Below are 20,995 nucleotides of genomic sequence, written 5' to 3'. Positions count from 1 at the left end.
TTTATTTATTTATTTTTTAAAAAAGATTTATTTGTTTTGTTTGTTTGTTTATTTATTTATTTATACAAGCACTGGGTACAGTCAGAATCTCGGGAGGGTGAGAGAATTCACCAGAGCCAGAGCAGGGAACAGAACAGGCAGACTGACGAAGTATACTGCTGAGGGGAGCAGCGGCAGGAGAGGTCTGCGCACCATGTGGGACCCTCCTCCGGTAGCCGGGGAGCAACCGGGGATAGAACCAGTGCTGCAGAGGCTGCGGGCAGCTTAGCAATCCAGCGCTCAACCGCTGCGCCATCGGGGAGGCCCTGTGGTTTAATTTTAAAAGGCACATGAGTTTTAAAAAGTAGCTTTATTTCCAGGTTGGTGAAACAGTTTTGTAAATTTCATGAATTGTTTATACTTCTCCCTTTTATCCTTTCAAACATTTTGCAAATAGCTGAAAATTTTAGCTGTGACAATTTAGCCTGCTGTTGTTGTTGTGTCTAACATGTTTTGACAGACATGGGCACTTTCCTACATAAATTGCTATTGTGTTTCATCATAACTCAAGTTTCAACCACCTGCATTAGAAACAAATGTAATATATTTTCTTAGATTACTATTGCTTTTGACTTTATTAATGAAGATTTACAGGTCTCACAAATAGATGAAGTAAGGAGTGATAAAGCAACAGCAATAGCAGCAACAACAAAAACACACCTTGATTCATAGGCCTGAAAATTTCAAATAAGTAATCTTGTTACCTAGCAGAATTACACCTACTCCCAGGAGACATTCATTTGCCTGTGATGGCATCAGCCATTTGACCAGTAGAACCTCATCTCCTGGATTATGTATTGTCTATAAAGATATTTTAAAAAGATCTAAATAGTTGTGATATCAGGAAGTGTTTAATGGAAAAAAGTTAGATCTGAAATCAGAAGTGTAACTGGATCCCGGGGTTGCCAGAGGCTGTGGGGCACACTGGTTTTGTTGGGACTGAGAACCACTGCCTGTGGCTGTTCCCCCGGCCCCATGCCAGCCTATTTGAGCACCTCACTCCTAAAGCTCCTGTGGCAGCCACTTAGGCCACAGCAGCAGGAATTTCCCTGCCCCCTGCCCAAGCACTGCCTGTGGGCCAGCCGGCCCAGACCAGTCTTCCTGTGGCTTCCTGGATCCAGCCACAGGCAGAGACCTTTGCGTGCCTGGCCGACATGCTGGGATCCCATCCTGCAGCACTTCTGGGACCATGTCCCAGTGCTGTTATTATTATTATTATTGTTATTATACCCAGCCCCAGTTAAGCCAGCTCTGACCACCGCTCCCCAGAGCCATTATAGCCCATGTACCTGCCTTGACTTTTATTTCAATAGTATACTACCTCTAGGTAGTTGACAATTGCTTCGTTTCTAAGTGCCTATCCATAATCCTTTGCTAAATGATCCAATGAATCTGGGAAATGTCTTATAATAACTTATCCCAGATACTCAAAGATATCAGATAACCTTTAGTTGCATTTGTTATTCTTCCTGTAAACTCTCCCTTCTCACTAGTTGTACTGTGCTCTCTCTGGGCCAGCTGTCGGGATCCTGCTGTGGAACTTCCTGAGTTGTTTTCTGCTGGGAAGCCCCAGTTCTCTACCCACCACGTCTACGTCTTTCTTTCATTTGTTTTACTGAAACATGTCCTCCAGCAACTTCCCAAGAAGATGGGAGTGGGTAGTGAGCTTTTGAATTAGAAGGATCTAAAAATATCTTTTGTTCTATCTTCCTGTTTGATAGTTTGGGTGAAGATAGAATACTAGGGTAAAAATTATTTTCCCTGAGAAGTTGGAAGGGATCGTTCCTTAGTCTTTTAGCATCCAGTATGAGTGATGAAAATTCCAAATGCTATTATGATTTTCTTTCCTTTGATTGTGTTTTGGTATTATTTTTCATTTTTTGGAAGCTTTGGAGTTTCCTTTTATGCCTGTTGCTTTTAAATTTTTTATTTCGGCCATTAGCCTAGTCATTTTGAGAAATTTTTTGGTATGAATTATTTACTTTGCCCTAAATTTTCACTTCTTCATTTTGGGAATGGTGTGGGAAGAATTTCAAAATTGTTAGATTTGGGGACCTTCTGAACTGATCTTCAAATACTCTCCCTAAAGACTGTGACATTTGGCTTATTTGTGTAGTTTTTGACAGTCCTGCTCACTATGTGCTGTGTAGCTGTGCTGGGATTCTCAGTCACTTCTCACTGTGAAGAGTTTGAAATTCCTCTAGACAAAGTACCTGCGGACCACAATTTCCAACATTTTTCCTGGGTTTTCCTCTTTTGGCTTTTCCTCTTTTTGGCTTTCCTTTCCCATTTTTCTCCCCAGATCATTACAGCTCTGCCAGCCTTGCACTACTTCTTGTGAAATAGTTGTCAGAGATTTATTGTCTCTCTCTTGCTAGAACTGAGTTATTTCTTGGCGAGTTTGTGTGTATCAGACTGGCTCTGCAGGAGTGTCTCTGGACAGAACTCACACAGTATCATGGCCAGCTCACTTTGCCCAATTTTGAGATTTGGACAGCATTTGTCTGCCAGTGCGCTTGGAGGGAAGAAGATAATATGAAGGTAGTTTCTGTTTCCCTTAGTATCCTTAGTAGACCAAAATTTGCATTTTAATGTATAAAGCTTTAAAGTAGGGGAATTTCCAATGAGCATTAGTAATGGTAGCTTTTCTACCTAATTTTCAAATTTTGGCCTTTTATTTATATCTTACTAAATATTCTTAGTTGAAAACTGGGAGATCTTTTAAACACTTTTACAAATCACCATTTTAAATGGTATTCATCTAGTTTTATTTAAATTTAAAACATTAATGCATACAGTATTTTCATTTATTCTCCAAGTAAGTTCTGCTCATTAAATGTAAAGTCAGATTTTGGAAAGCATACTTAAAATAATACAAAAATAAGTCATAATATTTTTTTAATCATTGCTTTCCATGTTTCAACAAGGACAAAAACAATACTTCCTGACATTTTGCCTTCCAAATTCTTAATATCATGCAAAATCCCTAGGTCCAAATATTAGTTTCAATGCTTTGTAAAAAGAAAATTCAGTATCTATGAAATAATGTGGTTTGAAGGAGAATGGGGGCAGATATAGGAAAATCACATTAAAATTTTATTTTTAAGTTCCACTAGGGTCTATTTGAGTATATATATTTTTGCTAGCTAAGGTTGTAACTGCTATTGCAGGCAAAAATGAAATTAAAACAGAGAGCACATTATGCCTCATAAAAATATAAACAAGAAATCTAACAGGAAAGTTGTAGCAGACAAAGTATCTCGGAAAGTTGTTTTCATTGACCCATGTTAGAGGGATGGTAGTACTAGCACTCAATTTCCGGGGGAAGTATAGTGGAATAAAGAGCAGACTATGCCTTGTAACACTGGATATGTTATTGAAATTATCTGACTCTCAGGTTTCTCCATTGTCAAGTGCACCATCGTAGGTCTTTAGTGAAGATTACATAAGGCTGTGTGACGTAGGGCACCACTTGATGCCCAGTAAATACTAAAAATGGGGTAGGTAGGGAAAGATTTCTCTTTTCATGGATTTGGGTCTGTGAATGTCATTTTATGTCTCCTTTCATTAGCTTCATTGGCCAGTACTATATGGACCACCTGGTCCTACCCTACTTATTGAAACTAATAAAGGAAATGGTGTTGCTTTAACTATACAGCAATGAACTCTATATTTCTGATTTCCAGAATATTTTGAGGGTATAATACTTGTTGAATTAGTTAGTGCTCAAAATTAGACCAGCCCTTCTTTATTTATTAGAACCACTTAAGTTTAACCTGTGCAATATCTGGGTATTGCTTAAGGATTACCAGTTATCTATAAACCTCGCACTTCATTTTTAAATATAAAGATTATTAATATAAATAATTTATCCATGCAATATGAATTAGGATTTTCCCCTATTCCTTAGTTAGAAGACAATTTGGACATTCTGCATAAAGGATCACCTCCACTTTTATACCCATTAGGCATCTATCTATAGGTGATAAATGAGGCACTGAGCTCATTGGGGTTCTTAAAGAGCTACAACATATACTCTCTGTGTCTAAAAGTTTGAGACTTTTGAGATATAAACTTCAGAGTTCAAAAGTTTTCAGTGCATTAAAGGAATAGTACACACAAACTCTACAGAGCTAGAGACGGACAAAGATTTCATAGTGAGATAGACTTGAGTTGGGCTTTAAAAGAAGGAAAATGTTAACTCTATTTTAGTAAAGATGAATAGGAAGAAGGGGAGAGAGTGAGCAAAATAGAGGAGACAGAAATAGGCATACTACATTGAGTTCTTAAAGTTACTATAAATTTGATTTTTTCTTTGTAAGTAAAATTTGTTAGCAGTGATCATATGTTAATTTGATGGCATTAATGGGGAAGCATATGAAAATATTGCTACTAAAAAATTTTTAGGACGAAAAACTTGATTAACACTGTCATGGCACCAAAATGAGTCCAAGCAGTGGCAAATGCCCAGTAAAATTTTTTCCCTCCTGTTTTTTCTTCTCATCATTAGATTGTATTTATGACACTTTTCCTTATAGTCTTTCATTGGAAACTCACTTTAAACTGTAACACAAAAACAAAACTAGAAGTGATTCTGATGAGGAGAGCTATTGGTTGGGTTCTCTAGAATGCCAACTCTGGAAAAAGTTTCAAATGATATGCTCTTGGGATCAATTCCTGTGTAAGAAAAAGAGAGGAAACAGAATTCAGCTGAGGGAGAAGTTCAGTCCTGATTAGTCCCAGTGACGGTCTGATGCAACCCTACAGTGATTCTGAAATGGGGATGACATGTCTTAGCCAACAATATGGTGAGTGGCCAGGCTGAGAGTGACTCCCAGAAAAAGGTATCACCTCAGTGGAGGAGCTTTCTCCTGAGGCAGTGTCTTGAGAGGATGGAGTTCTGAGAGCTGTTACCATTTTTCCAGTCTTTTAGTCCTAAAGGAGAATCTGGCTAGAACATCAAAGCATCTGCTTCTAGAGGTAAAGCCTTTTGGTGGAGATCTGTGTTCCTAGAGCATTGTTTTGCCTGGATACAAATTCAAATAAAGACATGGATCATCTGGGAAACATTATTAGCACAGCCTCCAAGGGCCACTATTACGTCACTGAAATAAAGAGGAGTCATGGGGTCTGTGTATTAGTTGTCTTGTGCTGCATAACAAAAAACACCTCAGGTTAAGTGGCTTAAATGCCAGACTTTTATTTTCTCACATTTCTGGAGTCTGAAGATTCCAGAAAGTTCTAGGTTTTCTTCAATTTTTCCTTCAGATTCTCGTCACACTGTGGTCTCATACGACTTTCCCTCCACAATTAAGTTTGAAGAGAGAACTTTCTGCTCATGAGAACACTAATCCTATCAAATTAGAGCCCCACCTTGATGATCTCAATTATATCCTATCGTCCTTTGTCCAAATACAGACATGCTGAGGGATAGGGTTTCAACCTATACGTTTTGTGGGGACATAGGCATCTATAACAGAAGACTTTCATAAATATGTTTCTTATGTACTAGAGAAATAGAAATGATTTCTGCTCTCCTAAAGAAGTGGAGGATTTGTTGTTTCCATAACTTTGAGTAAAAATCAAACAAGCATAAAAAATAACAATACTTCCCTTCTTCAATTAATCATATTTGAGTTTTTCCTGCATTGCTCTTTTCAAGCTGCCTGGAATGGCCTGGGGTCTGCTGTTGTTGAACATGACATGTCTACTTGAGGAATGGCCATGCATGGGGCTGAAATCTACTCAAAGCAAATCTTCTTTTGGAGAAAAACAAGGGGGGAATAGACTTGGGCTCATTGGGATAACTTCAACACTGTCAATGAATTTTTGCTCAATTTTCTTTCCATAGGAATTTCTAAAAGTAATAATTATTCATTCACTTACTCTAAGCATATTTTGCATGACTACTATGTACCCCATGTATTACTATTTTTTATATTATTATTTTTTAAAGTTTGTATATTTTGTACATCATTCTTCACTTTTTTTAACTTTAAACAAATTTTTATTACACAAAGGTTGTCACATAATTGGATAATTCTCTACTTTGTACACAATTATTTTTCTCTCCACAGAAAGGCTGCTTCTTAACTTCTCATCTGGTGATGGCAAGCACTAAAATCCTGATTTTAACAGAATAGTAGTAAAAATGCTTCAGTGATTTAAGTTTAAAGCAGTACGTTGGTACATGGCTCTTGCACTCAGTCATCAGGAATGTACAAATGTCTTTTTATTCAAAAATACCAAATAAATTATCTGTAGGCATGGACAATGACAGCAGTAAACCATTATATGTTGTCAACTGAAACCAGTAACTGATGATTGTAGTGATTTTCTTAAACATCAGCCAGCCTTTTCTTCAGTCATTTCCTTCAAGTGACTTCTCTGAAGTTATAGATGAGGAACCCTGCTTTGAGCTTCCTCTCACAGTTCATCAATAATGGTAAATCACTATTCTAGGAATTAGTACATGCCACCTCCCATACCACCTCCCATTCCACCCATTCCACCCATTGCAGGGTCCTTCTCTTCTTTAGGAATTTCTATAACTACAACTCTGCCATAGTTAACAGAGAGGCTACTCCAGCAGCATCCAATAAGGCTGTTCTTGCAATCTTGATCAACCTTGGACCAATGATTCCTTTTTCCACCATATTCACAAAATCTGCCACCATAGCATCATAACCAACTTCTGAGGAACTCTGCAAAATTTTCTCAACTATTAATGATCCTTCAACACCTGCATTCTTAGCAATAGTCATTGCAGGAATTTTGAGTGTTCTTTTAATAATCTCTATACCAATTTTCTGATCTTCATTAGCTGGAGTTAATGAGTCCAAGGCTGGAATGCACCAAAGCAGAGCACAGCCTCCTCCCAGAACAATGCCTTTTTCAATAGCAGCTCGTGTAGCATTGAGGTCATAGGTTACTCTGTCTTTCTTTTCATTCACTTCAACATCACTTGTCCCACCAACCTTCAGTACAGCTACTCCATCTGAGAGTTTTGGCAGATGTTCATTTAGTTTTTCTTTTTCATATTCACTAGTTGTGACATCTAACTGCTCAGTGATTTCTTGAATACGTTTTTCAATTTGAGCCTTGTCACCTTTTCCTTTCAAGAGCATGGCATCATCTTTGGTCACAATGACCTCTCCAACTTTTCCTAAGTCATGAGGTTGAACATCTTCAAGATTTAAAGTTAATCCCTCTTCTCCAAATACTGCACCACCAGTAGCAATAGCCTTATCTTTCAGCTGATTCTTTCTATTGTCACCAAAACCTGGAGCTTTGACTGCTACAACTTGAAGACCAACTTTTAGCCTATTCAAAACAAGTGTACTCAGAGCTTCTCCATCAACATCTTCTGCAATTATGACCGAAGGCTTACAGTGAGCATTGGCAATTTCAAGAGCAGGTACAATGGACTGGACGCTAGAAATTTTCTTTTCACTCAATAGAATATAGGCATCTTGGAATTCACATTTCTGACCTTTTGATGTATTAATGAAGTATGGAGAAATATAACCTTGATCAAACTTTATACCTTCAATAATTTCTAATTCATCATTCAGTGTTTTTCCATCCTTTACTGTGATGACCCCCTTTCTTCCAACCTTTTTCATTGCATCAGAAATGTTTCCAATTTCTTTGTCTCCATTTGCAGAAATCGTAGCAACCTGAGCAATTTCTTCAGGGGTTGTCACTGGTTTTGACTGCTTCTTGAGTTCAGCAATTACAGCATCAACAGCCAACATCACACCTCTCCTTATTTCCACTGGATTAGCACCTTTGCTAAACTTCTCAAAGCCTTCCTTGGCAATAGAGCAGGCCAGTACAATGGCAGTAGTAGTACCATCCCTGGCCTCTTCATTTGTGTTATTGGCAACATCTTGAACAAGTTTGGCTCCAATATTTTTATATTTATCTTTTAAGTCAATGGACTTTGAAACAGTCACACCATCTAATCTGGTGAAGGACTGAGGGTAATTGAAGCATTTCTATGGGCGGTGGCAGGGTGTGTGGGCAATGAGTTGGACCGTCGGCAGCGAGTGAGGGCATTTTTTTTTTTTTTTAAGCAATGTATGCTTTCTCATCTCGGTTATAGTCCCCATGAAATTCCCACCATCAATTCACCTGTGTACCATCACCATAGTCCTCTGTGCTCTTCCCACCCCTGTTTTGATCCCTCCCTTCTCCCCCTCTTCCTTCCCATGCAGAATGTCTCTGGTTTATAGTTGCTTGTTGATTTTGATTTTCACTTTATTATAATTTTTTCCCCCATCACTTATTTGGATCCTTTACATTCCTCCTATAAGTGAAACTATCCGTTATTTTTCTTTTTTCTTTCTGGCTTATTTCACTGAGCATGATCCCTTCCAGCTCCATCTGTTTTGCTGTGAATGGCATGAGTTTATCTTTTTTGATTGCTGAGTAATTTTCCATTGTGTATATATACCACATCTTCTTGATTCAGTATTTTTAATTTTCCCTTCCATCCCCATTCACAATTGCTGATATACCTGTGAAAATTAGAATCGTTTCAAACAGTTCTTATGTTTACTTTCTCTTTTGAAATTAACTTTGATTATTATTTAGTGTCAATGAAGCTCTTTTGTTATGTATAACATAAAATTTCCTGGATTTGTGGTTAGAAATAAGTTATTTGCTCATTATTCAGAGATGGAGATAGGTTATAAAACATTTAGTCAAATTGATTGATGGTTGTAGAAAACAAATTTTTGTGATTACAAATGTTGGGATTAAGTGGAGTTTTTAAAGTAAATGTGTACATCACAGTATGCTTCTCTAATAGTTGACCTTTTGATAACTCCTAAGCATATGCTCTGCTGATCTCTTAATAAACTAAGGGGAATTCACTACTTGTTTTCCTTTAGAGTGTTTATATGAGAGTGAGATGTAAAAAAGATGGAATTTCCTTTGATATTTGGATATAAGAGCAAAGAAGAATGAAAATATTTCTCTGTAAATAGTGAAGAAATATTTTGTGGCTTTGCGGGGGGGGGGAAGTTGGAGTGGATAGGGAAGTGAAGCAATGAGGTTAAAATGTTTACACTTCGTAAGTCTCCATTCATTGAACCTCCCATGTCCTGTTTGGCCTTACTTTCTCTTACGTGTTTGACAGTTTATAGCTAATGATGATAGATGAGATTTTGAGACTTTCCTCTAATCTTACCCTACTGGAAAGTTGTCCTAAAAATCCACAGCATACGTTCTCCTAGGCATATAGCGTTGAGGATGGACCCACATTTCAATCTCCTGTTTCTGGAATTTTTCAGCTAGAGGGTATAGAACAATTCTGTTGTTCTCTGTGACAGCTTTATGTGTTTTTTAGAAAATGAGGAGCTGCACAATTTCTTCTCTTCATGCCTTATATGCCAACTTTTAAAAATCCAGAGTTGAATGTTACTTATCACATCCAGGCACTAACATTATCTTCCTATTGAATGTGAGACATATCTAGCCATACTTCTTTTTTTTTTTTAAAGATTTATTTATTTATTTATACAAGCACTGGGTACAGTCAGAAGCGTGGGAGGGTGAGAGAATTCACCAGAATCAGAGCGGGGAGCAGAACAGGCAGAAGGACTCAAGTACACTGCTGAGGGGAGCAGCGGGCGGCAGGAAAGGTCTGCGTGCCATGTGGGACCTTCCTCTGGTGGCCGGGGAGCAGCCGGGGATCGAACCGGCGCCGCAGAGGCTGCGGGGCAGCTTCACAACCCAGCGCTCAACCGCTGCGCCACTGGGGAGGCCCTCTAGCCATACTTCTTAAATGGATTCTGACCTGAAGGATAAACCTGCATCTTTTGTGAAGCTTACATGAACTAGTTGGAATTCAGTACTGCTGAGGGTGTCTCAACTATCTCATCAATTGTAAACACTCATCTATATTTGTAGAACAAATGGATATTTGAAAAACACATGTGATGCTATAATATCTATATACCTGTATCTATATGCATTCTTGCAAGTAATATATCAGTCATTAGAATTGTACTGCTTTCAAAAAGATAAGGGGTATAAAACCATAATCCAGATTCTTTTGTTACATTGGAAAGAATGGCAAAACCTTTTGGAAGGATTGGAAGATGCAACTGGAAATGTACTTTGGAAAATATACAATAATGATATCTCACTTCATATTAAAAGAAAAATTTGAAAATTAATTCACATTATATCACCAATGGCTAAAGTTTGTGAAACAGATATAAAACAAAACATTACTTGGAGCTGAAAAATAAGGAATATTCATAGAAGTGATAGATTAAAAGTAAACTTTTGAATGACAAAAATATTTATCTTGAGATGAGAGTACAAACCAAGTGTGGAAGTAGGATTAATTAGACAATGTTTCAGAAACCATGACAAAACTGGCCTAACTCTAAATTGTATTGCCTTGATGCAGTCAGTGCTTGGAAAGCAGGCTTGCCTTTATCTAGTTAACAGTTTTACTTCTATCACCCAATGTGGGGTCTATGGGAAAAAAAAAAAAAACAAACTCAAGATACGTTTGTTGAATGAATGAAATGAATGAATGTAAATTTGAGTAAGTGAAACATCAGAGGTAAGGCTAGGTTGACCAAAATAATTTTCTTGACCACCTTTAGATAAATATTTGACTTTGTAAGGGTAGCTTGTAAGTCATTTCATCCAACTGACCACTTGCCCTTTTCTGCCTGACAGCCAGATATACTAGTGACTTGATGTTCAATCCCCTTTCATCTACAATCTTATAGCCTCAAGCAGATAATGTCATTTTGTCATGATGAGAATCATGTACAAACTAGTGTTTTCTTCAATTGAACTTTTGAGTGCGAGAGGTTACAGATACCCAGAGCTTAGAGCAAAATCCAAAAAGAAGCTGAAAAGACAAAAAAAAAATAGGTCTGACAAAACAAGACATTTGCTCTTGGTCTGAGATTCACACATCTTCTCACAGTAAGACGTGCTTTGAAGCTAAATTGTCACTTCATCAGGAAAGAGTTTTGCTATCCAGGAAAGCACCCAGCCAGGTCAATAGAAATATATTCTGAGCTGACTGGTACTCTGACCCATGTCTAAATTTCATACTTGAGGGAAGTGTGGAAGCAGATTTCAGGTTTCTTTGATTCAGGTGAAATAGAGAACATTATACCTGCTTTAATCTTTATAAAACTTTAGTAACCCACCAGAGGAAAGTTACTATAATAGGTCCTTCACTGTTCCCTACTTCTAAATTCACTCCATTTCTTTCCCTAGAGTCTTCTCAGATACATGTTATAAAAGAGAAATCTGATCAGGTTACCCTTTCTTAAAATCATATAAGGAATTCTCGTGTCCTAAAGTGTAACATCTGAAGTCATTTACAACAGGCTACAATACTCATCAGGTGCCCCACATTCTCCTACTCTCCTTTAATGAGTAAATCATTGAGTACCTGCTGTGTGCCTGGAGCTGGACTTATTGCCAAGGATTCAATGATGAATAAGGATAGACCTGTAGTGTCGTTTTCCTCACTCCTCAAACCTAATATCAAGAATGTTTAAATGGGCCTTTCTGCCTTTTCTCATGATAATCTTTGTGCCTGCCTCTGTTCCTCCCCAGTTTTCGCTTTATTCCTACTCATTCTTAAAATGAATAAAGCCCCTTCCCCTGGACCCTGCCCCCCCCCGCCCCCCAGGACCTGTGGGCTGAATGTGTACACTTTGCCTATCCACAGCTCATCATTATGTTTTCTGCTCTTGAAGCTCTTATTTTTCTGTGGAAACTTGTGTTTCTCATCTATTATCCCCAGCAACATGCACAATGACTGCCACATAGTAGGTGCTTTAACAACATTACTTTCCCTTTTCTGTTATCTTAGAAGATAACAGATCAGTTTTCTTGATCTGTTTTTTTTTTTTTTTCTTTTTAGATTGTTCTGATGATGTCAATTTTTTTTTTCATTTTCTTGGCAAATATTTCTTGAAAATCTGTTGGGTCAGTCATCACATAGGCACCTTTTCATATTGATTTCTTCAGCAACAACAGTGTTGAAGAAATGGACACTCAGGTGTGACAGTGTCAGGCTTACAGTTCCCATGTGGTAGAAATGCTGCTCAAACTCAGATCTGTGTGATGCCAATGACAGCCTTTTCTTTTGACAGCATGCTTTCTCCTTGAGAATACAGCAATATTTTCTATAGCAAGTAAGAATATATTCCAATTTAAATTCTATTATAATATATTCTTTAAGATCTACAAATTCATTTGTCATTTGATCATAGTTAGCACATTAGGAGTTCCTTATAGTCGTGATATGAACCTCAGAAAACATTTTTAGCACTTGTTTTTTTCCCTATTTGTTAATAAATTGTAATATGGGAAAACAAAATATTTTGCACCCACTAGAGGAAGTCGGAAAGTTCAGGCACACTGTACTCTGACTCCTTCTCTGCGTCTGCAGTCTGAATGTGCTAGTGCTGATTTGTTTAGAGAAAATGTCTGAAGTCTCTCTCTTCAGTCATTGTAATGGGAGCCTGTCGGGAAAGGTTTTTTATTTTTCCTATTTCATTTTCCTTTTAGGAATTTTATATTCTTTTTTTTTAAAGATTTATTTATTTATTTACTTACTTACTTTACTTACTTACTTACACAAGCACTTGGTACAGTCAGAAGCACGGGAGGGTGAGAGAATTCACCAGAGCCAGAGAGGGGAGCAGAGCAGGCAGAAGGACTGAAGTACACTGCTGAGGGGAGCAGCGGGCGGCAGGAGAGGTCTGCGTGCCATGTGGGACCCTCCTCTGGTGGCGGGGGAGCAGCCCGGGATCGAACCGGTGCCGCAGAGGCTGCGGGGCAGCTTCGCAACCCAGCGCTCAACCGCTGCGCCACTGGGGAGACCCTAGGAATTTTATATTCTTGCATGAACTTACTTGGTCTCTATTTGTGGAAACAAGGATGGATGAGTGGATGCTGAGGCAAATGGAGAAAGGGATTAATCTATAAGTGATTTTCACCTGGGTTTGTGTAGCCAACTGAAAATGGTGGCTAGATTTTTGACATTCTTGACCTAGAGGTGAGGTTTATTCCTCCTTCCCTTAAATTTGGGCAGAGTAGTTGTTTTGACTAATGGAATAGATATAATAAAATGTTGATTTCCAGGCCCAGGCCATAATACATTTGTAGTTGCTACTTTTCTGTTTCTTAAAATTTATTCTTGGAGCTCTGATCTACTATGTTAGGAGCACAACAGGGTGCCATGGAGGGGAATGCTACCTGAAGTGAGTCTTCTAGATCTCCTTGCAAAGAGCTAGATTCAGATTTCCCAGACCAGACATGCTACCTGCTGAGCACCATTAAGTGATTGCAATTGATACCGCATTCTTTTGGGAGAAGAGGAGTCTTCAGATGAGCCCTTCCTGAATTCTTAAATTACAAGAATCTATAGAAGTTCAGGGCAACTTTTTGGCAATAACAAGTCATTGGATCTGTTTGTTCCTGATCATTCTTAACAGTTACATCATTAACAATTAACAAGTGATTCCACATCCACTGAAGGACTTATTGATGTGAATTGATTGTATTGTTCTGACCTTCTCTTTGGTGGTCAACAGATAATATATGCTAGCTAAAGGGGAACAGGCATTATTTAAATGTTTTTTAATTAAAAATTTTTTATAAAGATTTATTTTTTATTTATACAATAGCTGGGATACAGGCCAGAGGTGCAGGAGGGTGAGAGGATTCACCAGAGACAGAGTGGGGAGCAGAACAGACAGACAGACTGAAAGCACTGCTGAGGGGAGCAACGGGCACAACAGGAGAGGTCTGCCGCGCCATGTGGAAATCTCCCTGGCCGCCTGGGAATCGAACCCATGCTGCAGAGACTGTGGCTAGCCCCACAACGCTGTGCTCAACCCACTGTGCCACTGGGGAGGCCCAGGGTAGGATGTTTTGATGCACATCTGTGGCAGTGTGAACCTGTTCCTCTGAATCATATACAGTGATGTAAACCAATGTTACCCCAAATTAATAATTTATTTTTAAAACACCAAACACTCAAAAAAAATGTTAGGGACTGTTGTCTGGTTCCTACCTGTTTTTTTCCTCCCATTACATGATTGTCCAACAGCATCTCCTCCTAGAATGAAATTCAAAAACACATTCTGATTCAAATTCCCAATCTCTTAGTTTCTTTTTTCTCAGTTTATATTAGAGAAATCTAGTTAACTTAATCGAACTCCCTCAACATTCTGATTTAATATATTCAGCCTACTCCTCACTCTGGGTGTTATTTGTGAAAATGTTGCTAGTGGGAACTCCCCAGAAAAAGGAAATGGTTGTGAGAATGATGACCACACCTTGTTTATGCCCGACCAGTGCTAATAAGCCTCATGATGGTAGGAAATGCGATGGTCTGACTCATCCACCCACATTTGCTGGTTAGCAGAATGCTGTCCACAGAGACACTTAGTAAATCATACTTGAGTCATGCTTTTCTGATGCACAGAGCAATTGAATCTTTTGCTGCAACAACTTTGCTATATCTGGCATATATCCTAATTCTCCTGACTAATCATGCATGGTCCTTTAAATTTTCTTAAGAGGTGGTTATCTCTTACCATCTTCGTCCCTCGCCTCTAGGTGTCCATTACTCAGATTCTTTACACAAAGGGACAAAGAGAAAAAGCAATGCACATGACAGAACCATCACACAAACTCTAGATGTCCTGCGAGATGCCCAGCCAAGAAGCACCAGCATTCTGCCCCCCCTCTCTATTTGCATGGCATTATATTGCATTAGCTTTTTTTCAGGTACAGAAGTCTTTTTTTTTTGGAGTACCGAAATCAGGAACAAAAACCTTCTGGGCCTCCCTGGTGGAGCAGCGGTTGAGTCCTGGGCTGTGAAGCTGCCCACAGCCTCTGCAGCGCAGGTTCGATCCCTGGTTGCCGGGCGAGGGTCCCAGATGGCGTGCAGACCTCTCCTGCCGTGCCCGCTGCTCCCCTCAGCAGTGTATTTCGTCAGTCTACCTGTTCTGCTCCCCACTCTGGCTCTGGTGAATTCTCTCACCCTCCTGCGCTTCTGACTGTACCCAGTGCTTATATAAATAAATAAATAAATAAACCTTTGGAAAAAAAACAAAACCTTCTGTTAATATTGACCTATTTGAGTGTTTCAACATCAGTAATTGTCCTCCTTTCCATGTTCTTCCTGCTGCTTCCCCCCAAACAAACCCCAATGAGACAAAACTGAAGAATGTTCAGTCTTCTCTGAGAATCTCATTTTGTTTTGTTTTCTCAGCAGACAGAAATAAAATAATTGGGGCAAAATAATTATTGTCCTTAAGAAGTTGTGAAACTGCTTTTAAAAATTAATGTATTTAAGTCTTAACAGAATGATGAATCTTGCATATTAAGTGGAAAAAATCAATCTCTTTCTCCTTCCTCTTTCTCATTTTAAATTACTTTTATGTGCCATTTTCCTTGCTGCTAAATTCTGTCATAAGCAGAATATTCTCACTCCAATTACTGATGATCCTTGATTCTCTTTACATTTTCTACAAAGAAATGCAATTTCCATTTATATGGAATGTTTCAAGAAAGCATATAATTTGTATTATATATGTGAAGACTAGATTTGGGATAGTATTCATGAATGGGGAGTAACTTAGCAAATCCATCATTTAACATCATCTTGGTGTTTTTATTGTGATGGATAATGAAGGATAGTAATTTAGCTTCTGTTTTTGCCCTATGACTTAAGACTGTCATAATGAAATGATTGATACATAGTGTTGAGAGGAAATTTGCCACTGACTTTTAGTTACAGTTTTTAAAAAATTCAAGGATATTATTTCATGTAAACAGTAATTACTGGAATCTCTTTATTACAAGAAATTAAATGATATTGTTGATAATGGGAGGCATCCCATTTCATGAAAGCATTAATTTCTTTGTTCAGACCTAAAATTCAGCTCCTCTCTGGTCTGACATTGCCATGCTAAAAATAATAGTAATTCTTATTGTATAAAAATAAATACATTATAAAGCTTCCAAATAACAAGACCATGTCTCCTAAGGAAAGACTTTCAATTCTATGGAGAATATTCTGGAATTTGCTGAAGCTTTCTTTCATGTTTGTCACCTTTCCAATGTCAGGGTGTAGAGTTGGGAGGGAGGAGAAGGAACCCAAATAAGAAAACTATACAACACACACTTTAAAAGCAACAGATTAGGACATTTATTCTTGTTACCTTCCCAGTTAATGTCCTTGCTTCCAAAGCAACCATTTATTTGATTTATATCACCATAAGTTAGTTTTGCTTATTCTAGAATTTCATAGATGTATTTTAAAATTTTATGAGCTTTAAATAATTTATTTCAAAAATAATATTTAGAAAACATTCAAAAATTCAAAAATATTTTTGAAATTTATCTGTGTTGTATCAGTAATTTGTTCTTTTTATTGCTATCTTATGTGATTCACTGAATCACAGCTTATTTCCCTTTTAATTCACATCTGAGTAATATGAATGTTACTGATATGAACATTCATGCACAATATGTTTTTACGATAATATATTTTCATCATACTTAATTAAATACGAGAAGAATTGCTGGGGCATTGGCAATTTGCTTGCTTAATTTGAACATCGCCTATGGATTTTGAAAGTCTAACCATTTGGTATGGTTAGCAATGTAGGAATGTTCTATTTATTTCATATCCTCACCAGTAATTGGGGCTGTTCTTATATTTTATTTTAATTATTCTGACTCATATACAGTAATATCTTATTGTGGTTCTAATTTTCATTTTGCTGAGACAAATTATATTAAGCACCTTTTTTTGTGCTGTTTGGTCATTTTATATACTATACTGTTTATCTTGTGTGAAATTTGTTCAAAAGTTTTATCATTTATTTTTGATGTTTTTCATATTTTTATTATTAAGTTAATATTTTTATTATACACTCTAGGAGCCAACTCTTGTTGGTTATATATGCCACCAATATTTTTCTTATAATTTGTTGTTGGCTCATGATAGAATAGAATTGAGAACACACTACTCTAAAATATGGCGCCTTGTCATACTGAATTTTCAAATTAAAACAATTTGAGACACAGCAGTGCAGGAAGGGTTTTCTCCTGAATAGTCATGGGAGAGGTGTCCTTCCTGTGCCTGGAAAGAAGGCACAGACTTACAATCTAATGGACACAGGACTCTGACTGCATAGGTCTTGCTAAGTTATCCCAGTTATCACATTAGCCTCATATCCTTTCGCCTATCATGTCTTTCCACAGCTTTCCACTCTTCATCAACCCTGGCATAAAAACACTCTGGTTTAACTATTTCTTCAGCTCTTCATAACCTGGTGAAAGTTCACACATTCCATAAAACTTAAATAAATTTCTATGTTTCTCTCCTGTTTATTTTTTGTTACAGGGATCTCCGTTGAGACCTTTAAAGGATAGAGGGAAAAAATCCCCCAGCCCTGCACTTGTGTATTTCTTTTTTGTTTTTTTTGTCCTACCTTCAGGGACTTTCCACTAGCTCCATTGCTCTTCTCCCACATATCAAATGATGAGAACATCACTTCATTAAAATATTTGCTAACATTTCATTTTTTCAATGAGACCAACCTTGATCACTTTATTTAAATTTTAACCCACTACTTGCTCCAGCAGGTTCTGTCCCTCTTATCCTATGCTGCACTTGTGTATTTCTTGATAGTGCTTTTTAGTGAGCAGAACTTTTGTCACTTAATCTTTTTTTAAAAAGATTTATTTACTTATGCATACAAGAACTGGATGTAGGCCAGTTGTGTGGGGGGTGGAGTGAGAGGATTCACCAAAGAAAGTGGGGAGCAGAACAGACAGATCTACTGAAATACACTGCTGAGGGGAGCAGCAGACGAGACAGGAGAGATCTGCTGAGCCATGTGGGTAGCTCCCGGCCAGCTGGTGATCAAACTTGTACTGCAGGGGCTGCAGACAGCTTTAGAGTGCTGTGCTTAATCCCTTGCACCACCAGGGAGGCCCTGTCCCTTAATCTTATACTTGCAGTAAACAGTAGGAAGGAAGCTAGATTAGGTAAATTTGTCAATCTGATTTACAAAGACATGGCATGAAAGACCAAAAGTGGGATCTTTTTGTTTGCTTTTTATTTTTTAATACTTCCAAGAATGCACAGAGCTATGTTATTAATTCTTTAAAAAAATATGCTCAGTATGACAACACAGCTCAACTCTACTGTTTAGCTTTGATGGAAAGATTTTGTAAATAAAACTACTATTTTTTTTCTAATGTAGACTTCCAAAATTATACCCTTAACGACTTTTTAAAAATAGGAGGATGCCAGTTGAGTGTATAAAACCACCTCAAGGAAAACAACATTTTGGAATTGAGCTAAAACATATATGAAAGTAAACTTAAAGTGAAAGGTTAATGACTATAAAAAAATTCCTCTCCAGGAAGGGGTGTGTGTGTTTGTGTGTGTGTGTGTATGTATGTGTGTGTGTGCAAGCCTGTTTGCATTTTAGCATTTAACATTTTACAGAAATCATCCTGGTCTTTGTCCTTGATTTCAGGTTGCCATGACCCTCAGCAATAGAGAACCAGAATAGTAGCTCCGCATGACTCTTTCTAAAGTCAACTCTTAAAGGGAGGCGTTGAAGAAAAAAAAATCAGTCTTACTTTGGATTATTTGTTTTTTTTTCCCCCATAATTACGCACTTGTCTTTTAATCAGACCAACACCTTGTGTGGCTTTATTTCAATAATAACAATGCACACATGACTGTATGTAGACTTCATATTAGAGAAAGCATTATTGACTGGGAGCAAACCTCAAATATCCTGAGTCTCATAGTATCAAGGTAGGCTTCCAATTCACAGATGATTATTTGAAGGTAGTTTTAGGTGTTCTCTCTCTCAGTTGTTTACAATATTAAAAGTGAGAAACTAGTATTTCTGATCCATAATAAGCTTTGGTTAAACTGAGAAATAAAACAAGCAAGGTGCTAATAGCAGATACCACTGGCATATTTAGTGGGAGTGTTCAAATTTGATCTTATTTATAAGTGCATTAAGTGGTTCATCTGCATTTTATATTGAGTGTCAGGACAGCATATAATTAGGATAAATTGTTTGTAATTGTAGAGTACCCTGTCATAGCATAATAATACTTTTATGCTTTGTTTGTTATTTAAAACACTTCGTTCTGTGGAAAGGGTCATGCTCCCTTTCAAAGAGGAGTAGCTGTGTCTAAGGACAGACTTCAAAATTATAGGGGTCAGATTTTATGTAAATGCTATAAAATTGGTAAATAACTATTAGCTGGTAACTTAATAAAGGGAGAGTAGATTACAATAATTTATGAACTTGCAAGAAGGGAAAACTGCTTAGAAAAAGATGAAAAAAATGTTTTTAAAATTTTTTCATCCGTACTATACTACTACTAACTATAGCTGTGTATGCCTTTCTGTCTGTATTTGGCTTAAAATTAGAGAAAAGGTATGAGACATTTATAAAGGAAATATAAACAGAAAGACAAGACTGTATGCCCAACTCCTGACCCCAGCATATTGTACTAGAGTCAGAGCCTTTAACGAGGTGACCAAGATTAAATGAGGTCCTAAGGGTAGACCCTAATCCAGTAAGTAGGTCTCCTCATAAGAAGTGAAAGATCCCAGGAGTACATATACACAGAGGAAGGAAAGCCATCCTCAAGCCAGGAGGAGAGATCTTACTGGAAACAAGCCCTACTCATACCCTGAAGTGGGAGAAAATAAATTCTTGTTTTAGTCACTGAGTCTGAAGTATTTTGTGATGGCAGCCCAATCAGCTAATGAGTAGGGGGCCTCCCCGGTGGCGCAGCGGTTGAGCTCTGGGTTGCGAGGCTGCCCACACCCTCTGCAGCGCTGGTTCAATCCCCGGCCCCCAGGCAAGGGTCCCACATGGTGTGTAGACCTCTCCTGCTGCCCGCTGCTCCCCTCAGCAATGTACTTCGTCCGTGTGCCTGTTCTGCTCCCTGCTTTGGCTCAGGTGAAATCTCTCACCCTCCCACTCTTCTGACTGTACCCAGTGCTTGTATACATAAATAAATCTTTAAAAAAAAAAAAAGAACTGAGTAGGATCTAGCCTCTAAGAGTTTGAACAGCAACTCTGTAACTGTAAACGAAACCTATATCAGCTGTATAGAGTCAACCTGGCTTTACCTTAGTAATTATAAATATTTCGATCACTTAAAGAATTGTTGTTGTAGAGCAACCCCGATACAAAACGGGGTGCCTGACTGTGGGATTAATCTCAGGACATCCTTTCCCCCTAACATTGTCACTTAAATATGTATCAACATTTAAAACAACAAACTGTTTACAGTAATTTCTACTTTATAAAATATTTTCACATTCATTTAAAAATATTTTAAAGATTTATTTTATTTATTTTTGCATACAAGAGCTGGGGTGTATGCCAGACATGGGGGGTGGTGACAGGATTCACCAGAGACAGAGTGGGGAGCAGAACAGGTGGATCTACTGTGGGAGCAGATACACTTCTGAGGGGAGCAGTAGGTTGCCGTGGACCAGCACAGCAGTAGACGATGAGGCCACCTCAGGGTTGAGAGAAGCGTGCAGGGTGGTCAGGGCGTCGGCGAAAGAAATGACAAACAGACACACTTCAAGAGTGATAATCTGAGTGTAATTTTCTTTAAGTTTGTGACCAGTATATATATGTTTTCCAAAAGCACAGGAATGAATATTAAAGAAATTAGCTTGCTCATGGGCTCAGTCTATCACCATCAGGGAGGTGATCTACATAACAAACAATGACCATTATAGAAGAAAGGAGGAAGTTTAGAAAGACAGATAAGGGATTAAAGTTTGTAGTTCTAGAAAGATGGGATAAGAATTTTAGTATTCTTGTAGTGGTTCTTGGTGGTCGTTATCTTTTGATAAGCTTCTGCCTTTTCAGGGAAC

General features: G+C 37.9%; 1 pseudogene; it reads right to left on the bottom strand.

Moving 5' to 3' along the window:
* Positions 1-6,275: 6,275 nt before the first annotated feature.
* Positions 6,276-20,995, bottom strand: part of LOC119258130 (60 kDa heat shock protein, mitochondrial-like) — a 29,532-nt pseudogene continuing 14,812 nt past the window's right edge.

Source organism: Talpa occidentalis, unplaced genomic scaffold, assembly GCF_014898055.3.
Source record: "Talpa occidentalis isolate TD23 unplaced genomic scaffold, MPIMG_talOcc4v2.1 talOcc4.4, whole genome shotgun sequence".
Lineage (NCBI taxonomy): Eukaryota > Metazoa > Chordata > Mammalia > Eulipotyphla > Talpidae > Talpa > Talpa occidentalis.
Note: the sequence above shows the minus strand (reverse complement) of the source record. Positions and strands in the feature narration are given on the sequence as shown.